This window comes from Oncorhynchus nerka, unplaced genomic scaffold, assembly GCF_034236695.1.
Source record: "Oncorhynchus nerka isolate Pitt River unplaced genomic scaffold, Oner_Uvic_2.0 unplaced_scaffold_727, whole genome shotgun sequence".
Lineage (NCBI taxonomy): Eukaryota > Metazoa > Chordata > Actinopteri > Salmoniformes > Salmonidae > Oncorhynchus > Oncorhynchus nerka.
In genome coordinates, this window is record NW_027040463.1 from 287329 (window position 1) to 295251 (window position 7923).

Below are 7923 nucleotides of genomic sequence, written 5' to 3' on the forward strand. Positions count from 1 at the left end.
ATTAACATCAACCAGACAGACAGAGGAGAGACATTAACATCAACCAGACAGACAGAGGAGAGACATTAACATCAACCAGACAGTCAGAGGAGAGACATTAACATCAACCAGACAGACAGAGGAGAGACATTAACATCAACCAGACAGACAGAGGAGAGACATTAACATCAACCAGACAGTCAGAGGAGAGACATTAACATCAACCAGACAGAGGAGAGACATTAACATCAACCAGACAGAGGAGAGACATATTAACATCAACCAGACAGACAGAGGAGAGACATTAACATCAACCAGACAGAGGAGAGACATTAACATCAACCAGACAGACAGAGGAGAGACATTAACATCAACCAGACAGTCAGAGGAGAGACATTAACATCAACCAGACAGAGGAGAGACATTAACATTACAGCTGACAGATAGAAGATATTAGACCGTCAGGAGAAGGGGCTTTGTTACAGCTGATAGAAGATATTAGACCATCAGGACAGGAGATGGGGCTTTGTTACAGCTGATAGAAGATATTAGACCGTCAGGACAGGAGATGGGGCTTTGTTACAGCTGATAGAAGATATTAGACCATCAGGACAGGAGATGGGGGTTTGTTACCAGACTGAGAGAAGATATTAGACCATCAGGACAGGAGATGGGGCTTTGTTACAGCTGATAGAAGATATTAGACCGTCAGGACAGGAGATGGGGCTTTGTCAACAGCTGATAGAAGATATTAACCATCAGGACAGGAGATGGGGCTTAACATCAACAGCTGATAGAAGATATTAGACCATCAGGACAGGAGATGGGGTTTGTTACAGCTGATAGAAGATATTAGACCATCAGGACAGGAGATGGGGCTTTGTTACAGCTGATAGAAGATATTAGACCGTCAGGACAGGAGATGGGGCTTTGTTACAGCTGATAGAAGATATTAGACCATCAGGACAGGAGATGGGGCTTTGTTACAGCTGATAGAAGATATTAGACCGTCAGGACAGGAGATGGGGCTTTGTTACAGCTGATAGTAGATATCAGACCGTCAGGACAGGAGATGGGGCTTTGTTACAGCTGATAGAAGATATTAGACCATCAGGACAGGAGATGGGGCTTTGTTACAGCTGATAGAAGATATTAGACCATCAGGACAGGAGATGGGGCTTTGTTACAGCTGATAGAAGATATTAGACCGTCAGGACAGGAGATGGGGCTTTGTTACAGCTGATAGAAGATATTAGACCATCAGGACAGGAGATGGGGCTTTGTTACAGCTGATAGAAGATATTAGACCGTCAGGACAGGAGATGGGGCTTTGTTACAGCTGATAGTAGATATCAGACCGTCAGGACAGGAGATGGGGCTTTGTTACAGCTGATAGATAGAAGATATTAGACCGTCAGGACAGGAGATGGGGCTTTGTTACAGCTGATAGAAGATATTAGACCGTCAGGACAGGAGATGGGGCTTTGTTACAGCTGATAGAAGATATTAGACCATCAGGACAGGAGATGGGGGTTTGTTACCGCTGATAGAAGATATTAGACCATCAGGACAGGAGATGGGGCTTTGTATTAGACCGTCAGGACAGGAGATGGGGCTTTGTATTAGACCGTCAGGACAGGAGATGGGGCTTTGTTACCGCTGATAGAAGATATTAGACCATCAGGACAGGAGATGGGGCTTTGTATTAGACCGTCAGGACAGGAGATGGGGCTTTGTTACCGCTGATAGAAGATATTAGACCGTCAGGACAGGAGATGGGGCTTTGTTACAGCTGATAGAAGATATTACACCATCAGGACAGGAGATGGGGCTTTGTTACAGCTGATAGAAGATATTAGACCGTCAGGACAGGAGATGGGGCTTTGTTACAGCTGACAGATAGAAGATATTAGACCGTCAGGACAGGAGATGGGGCTTTGTTACAGCTGATAGAAGATATTAGACTGTCAGGACAGGAGATGGGGCTTTGTTACAGCTGATAGATAGAAGATATTAGACCGTCAGGACAGGAGATGGGGCTTTGTTACAGCTGACAGATAGAAGATATTAGACCGTCAGGACAGGAGATGGGGCTTTGTTACAGCTGATAGAAGATATTAGACTGTCAGGACAGGAGATGGGGCTTTGTTACAGCTGACAGAAGATATTAGAGGGGGAGATATTAACCATTGAGACAGGGGTGGGAAACAATCATTGAGACCATTTGATATGGTGGCTGTGAGAAGAAGAAGGACCACAACAGAAAATAACAAGCATGTAGTCAGTCTGGTGCCAATAGTCCAGTAAGGACAAGATGGATGACTACCATCGAGGACGAGACGACACTGTTTGGTTGCCCTGAGAGGAACAATTCTATTCACAACAGAAAATAACAAGCATGTAGTCAGTCTGGTGCCAATAGTCCAGTAAGGACAAGATGGATGACTACCATCATTGAGACCACTGTTTGGTTGCCCTGAGAGGAACAATTCTATTCACAACAGGAAATAACAAGCATGTAGTCAGTCTGGTGCCAATAGTCCAGTAAGGACAAGATGGATGACTACCATCGAGGACGAGACGACACTGTTTGGTTGCCCTGAGAGGAACAATTCTATTCACAACAGGAAATAACAAGCATGTAGTCAGTCTGGTGCCAATAGTCCAGTAAGGACAAGATGGATGACTACCATCGAGGACGAGGCGACACTGTTTGGTTGCCCTGAGAGGAACAATTCTATTCACAACAGAAAATAACAAGCATGTAGTCAGTCTGGTGCCAATAGTCCAGTAAGGACAAGATGGATGACTACCATCGAGGACGAGGCGACACTGTTTGGTTGCCCTGAGAGGAACAATTCTATTCACAACAGGAAATAACAAGCATGTAGTCAGTCTGGTGCCAATAGTCCAGTAAGGACAAGATGGATGACTACCATCGAGGACGAGGCGACACTGTTTGGTTGCCCTGAGAGGAACAATTCTATTCACAACAGGAAATGAAACAACCTTTTTACTGTGATCACATCCGTGCAGGACAATGTGATCACAGCAAACTGTTGATCACACTGACCACATTCTGCTTCTGGAACTACGCTATAGACCTAACATGTAACATGTCCTCGGAACTCCAACAGGTCTGTCCTCGGAACTCAGACACGTCCTCGGAACTCAGACACGTCCTCGGAACTCAGACACGTCCTCGGAACTCAGACACGTCTCACAACTCCGACACGTCCTCACAACTCCGACACGTCCTCACAACTCCGACACGTCCTCACAACTCCGACACGTCCTCACAACTCCGACATGTCCTCAGAACTCCAACTAGACCCATTGATATGATGTATGACTTGTAAAACAGTTAGCTAGCCTAACACTGCGCTCCAATTACTACAGATGGCAATCCCCAATACTCCTCGGGGGAAGATTTATCAACATGCTGTCGGCCTAATCCATGGAGCCAATGTAATGACCTAATTTTGCTGGAAGTAACCGTGTCATCAAATATTCCCCAACGACCTAGGTGTAAACGTTTCAGATCATTCCAATTACACAGGATAACAGTAGTAAACATAGACAATACATGTGCTTCTGCCACAGATACTCGCAGTTCTGGCAGGATAGGCTTATTTACACCAGCGGACCAATCAGCCAGTACACATCAGCACAGCAGTCATAGCCTGCATGAACTATCGCGGGGAAGCAACACACGTTGGGGAAGCAACACGCGTTGGGGAAGCAACACGCGTCGGGGAAGCAACACGCGTCGGGGAAGCAACACACGTCGGGGAAGCAACACACGTCGGGGAAGCAACACGCGTCGTGGAAGCAACACGCGTCGGGGAAGCAACACACGTCGGGGAAGCAACACACGTCGGGGAAGCAACACACACGTCGGGGAAGCAACACGCGTCGGGGAAGCAACACGCGTCGGGGAAGCAACACGCGTCGGGGAAGCAACACACGTCGGGGAAGCAACACACGTTGTGGAAGCAACACACGTTGGGGAAGCAACACACACGTTGGGGAAGCAACACACACGTCGGGGAAGCAACACACGTCGGGGAAGCAACACACACGTCGGGGAAGCAACACACGTCGGGGAAGCAACACACGTCGTGGAAGCAACACACACGTCGGGGAAGCAACACACGTTGTGGAAGCAACACACGTTGGGGAAGCAACACACACGTCGGGAAGCAACACACGTGGGAAGCAACACACGTCGGGGAAGCAACACACGTCGGGGAAGCAACACACGTCGTGGAAGCAACACACACGTCGGGGAAGCAACACACGTTGTGGAAGCAACACACGTTGGGGAAGCAACACACACGTTGGGGAAGCAACACACACGTCGGGGAAGCAACACACGTCGGGGAAGCAACACGCGTCGGGGAAGCAACACACGTCGGGGAAGCAACACGCGTCGGGGAAGCAACACACGTCGGGGAAGCAACACGCGTCGGGGAAGCAACACGCGTCGGGGAAACAACACACGTTGGGGAAGCAACACACATCAGGGAAGCAACGTGGAGAGAAACATGCGGAAGGCCTAGACAACAAAATGAGGCTGTAATATTTCAACAGCACTTACTATTGGATTATGAACCTGTTTTATCTGGAGGGGGGAAATAGGTCACCTGATACAGAGTGTAGAAGAAGAAATGTTTTCTCCTTCCCTTCAGGCTTGTCTATTACGTCTCGGTATTCCCTTACCACCCCCCTTCACTCATACCAGCAGGCCTAGTTGTTAGCTACCTTTCATCATTATACACTATGCAATACAAATAACTAACTGTTAGTAGTACCATAGGTTAAACACACATTCGACAACCATGAAATCTTGCAACAACAGCTGTAAACATTGATTTCACTGTCCACAGCTATGGTGATGCTTACTGCCTAACGGTCTGGAAGTGGCCATGGCACTACACAGTGACAATGCATTTCCTACGTGCATTTCATAGAAGGATTCCTCTCTCTATCTCTTGTTGCACAATCCTTTTTGTATTACGGGCGGCAGGTAGCCTAGTGGTTAAGAATGTTTGGGCCAGTAACCCAAAGGTAGCTGGTTCAAAACCATAAGCTGACTAGTTGAACAATCTGTCAATGTTCCCCTGAGCAAGACACTTAACCCTAATTGCTCCTGTAAATCACTCTGGATAAATTCATCTGCTAAATTACTCAATTTATATATATATATATATATTTTTTTTTATGTACAGCTTTCACCATGCTATATTGGGCTCAAGAAGAAGGGCACCTGCATTATCGACAATCTCATTAGCAGGCGTGCTATGTCTGCCTGCTGCATTACTGAACATACAAGATTGACATAAAGTGAATTGCTTTGACAGCTGTCGCTCATATTATAAATCGTACTGTGCAATCAGTAGGTGCCCAGTGACAGCCTCGGGTGAGTAAGGCCAGCAATGTGGAATACTGTAAATGGTCATAGTAGGCAATACAGTGTTGATATACTGTAGACTCAGCTAGCTACTTCAGCTAACTACTAAATACTTGCCTATGATAGATAAACAGTAAGGTAGGCAAATCAGCTGGCTAGCTAGCGTCACTAATTGCACAAACTAGCTAGCTAGTAGCTAACGTTAGCGGGCTAACTAACACATTCCACATCTCTAACCTACCTAGCTTTAACAGACTATGCACAAAAACAACATAAATGCTATTTGTTATTGGTAAACTAGCTTGACTAATATACACCAGACACGGAATATGTTAGACTGACATGACACAGCTGGATAGTAAGGTACGCTAACAGACTAGCTACTGTAGCTACCATCGCATGGAACTAGCTACAATTCAACTAGTCTACTAGGCCTGTGTTGTTATCTACATAGGCCATAATCAAAATAATTCACTCACTAGCATGCTGGCTAAGTTTATTACAGCGTTGTTACACACTAACAGTTAGCTAACTACAGTTATGTTGTAAACTGGTGCTGAAGCACAACATAAAGCTAATGCTAGCAGGCTACCGATGCTAACCAACAGAATATACTGTGCTGTTAGCTAGCTAGGTAGCTAGATAGCTGAAAGCAACTCATACAGATGTAGGTACATGGGAAACACAGGCTACGGCTAGCTAATTGGCCATCACAGATACAGATAAGCAAGACCGGCACTGTTTTTGCAATAGTAAAATGAATTGTAGGAAAAGTATTGACATTGCATTCAAGCTATACACATAGAAAGGCCAAGCTAGCTAGCCTAGCTGGGTACTGTAGCTTACCATCAACTGTCAAAGGGGCCTCTTCACTGTGGCACGTCAATACACTTCATTGCAATAACAAAGGTTTCTGCAACTGCAGAACGTATAGGTTGTGTATCCCCGTAAGTGTATTTGTGGGTTTTTGATAAGGTGTCGTTAGTTACAACAACAAAAAAAGACTGCCAGTCAGAAGTTCCTTTCTTCCCACCTCGTTTCTGGCTGCAACTTCCACTGCAATGGATCCAGATGAGGTTCACTCCCAACCCTTTGCTCAGCCTCAGACCTGGGCTGCAGTGACGCGTCTGTCTGTCGTGTGTGTTGAACTCCTACAGTCAGTCATAGGCTTAGTTTCTGACTGTCCGCAGGCATGAAAACAAAGGAACATTTCAATATGGAACGGTCAATTCAAATGGTTACAGAAATTATTTTTGTCTATAATGTTAAAAAAAAAAAAAAAAAAAGTTAATTTTTTTAAGGAGTGGGGAAGTACCAGTCCTTTCGTAATTTTTTTGCAGATGTATTGAAGAGATAGTAAAATGTTGGAAGTCTAAGATAGGGGAGGGGGAGTCAAAGGGCAGGGGGTCGGATTCGAACCCATGCCCACTCTTGTTGTGCAAGAATTTCAATATTGAATGATCAATTCCAGTGGTTATATAAATGATTTTTGCAACGTCATCATAGTTAATTATTCTGCAAATGCCTTTGGGCCTAAATTTGACACAGGGCTAGTGGTTCCAGTTCATGCATGTTTGCCCCTACGCACAATACAGTAACACCATCACAATGATGATTGGAGCATGTAATAGCAGTCAGAACAGAAAAAAACAGAATAACTCTTTTAATGGCCACTTATATTATACAGTTATTACATTATTATAGTTATTACATTGTATAGTCATTACACCTTATTATATTACATTATAGTAATTATTATATTATATAGTTATTACATGATATAGTTATTACATTATTATAGTTATTACATTGTATAGTCATTACACCTTATTATATTACATTATAGTAATTATATTATATAGTTATTACATGATATAGTTATTACATTATTATAGTTATTACATTGTATAGTCATTACACCTTATTATATTACATTATAGTAATTATTATATTATATAGTTATTACATGATATAGTTATTACATTACTATATTTATTACATTATAGAGTTATTACTTTATAGAGTTATTACTTTATAGAGTTATTACATTACTATATTTATTACATTATAGAGTTATTACTTTATAGAGTTATTACTTTATAGAGTTATTACATTATATAGTTATTACATTATAGAGTTATTACATTATAGAGTTATTACTTTATAGAGTTATTACTTTATAGAGTTATTACATTATAGAGTTATTACTTTATAGAGTTATTACTTTATAGAGTTATTACATTATAGAGTTATTACATTATAGAGTTATTACATTATAGAGTTATTACTTTATTGGCTATTACATTCTATGGTTATTACATTATTACATTTATTACATTATTATATTTATTACATTATATAGTTATTACATTATATAGTTATTACATTATATAGTTATTACATTATATAGTTATCACATTATATAGTTATTACATTATATAGTTATTACATTATATAGTTATTACATTATATAGTTATTACATTATTATAGTTATTAAATTATTATATTTATTACATTATAGAGTTATTAC

General features: G+C 42.3%; 1 protein-coding gene across 1 annotated transcript in view; it reads right to left on the reverse strand.

Moving 5' to 3' along the window:
* Window positions 1–6492, reverse strand: part of LOC115118500 (probable E3 ubiquitin-protein ligase HERC1) — a 61945-nt gene extending 55453 nt beyond the window's left edge. The window contains exon 1 of the mRNA XM_065016944.1: window positions 6239–6492. The gene's annotated coding sequence lies outside the window, so the exon portion shown is untranslated. The remainder of the gene's footprint in view (window positions 1–6238) is intronic.
* Between the last annotated feature and the right edge of the window lie 1431 nt (window positions 6493–7923).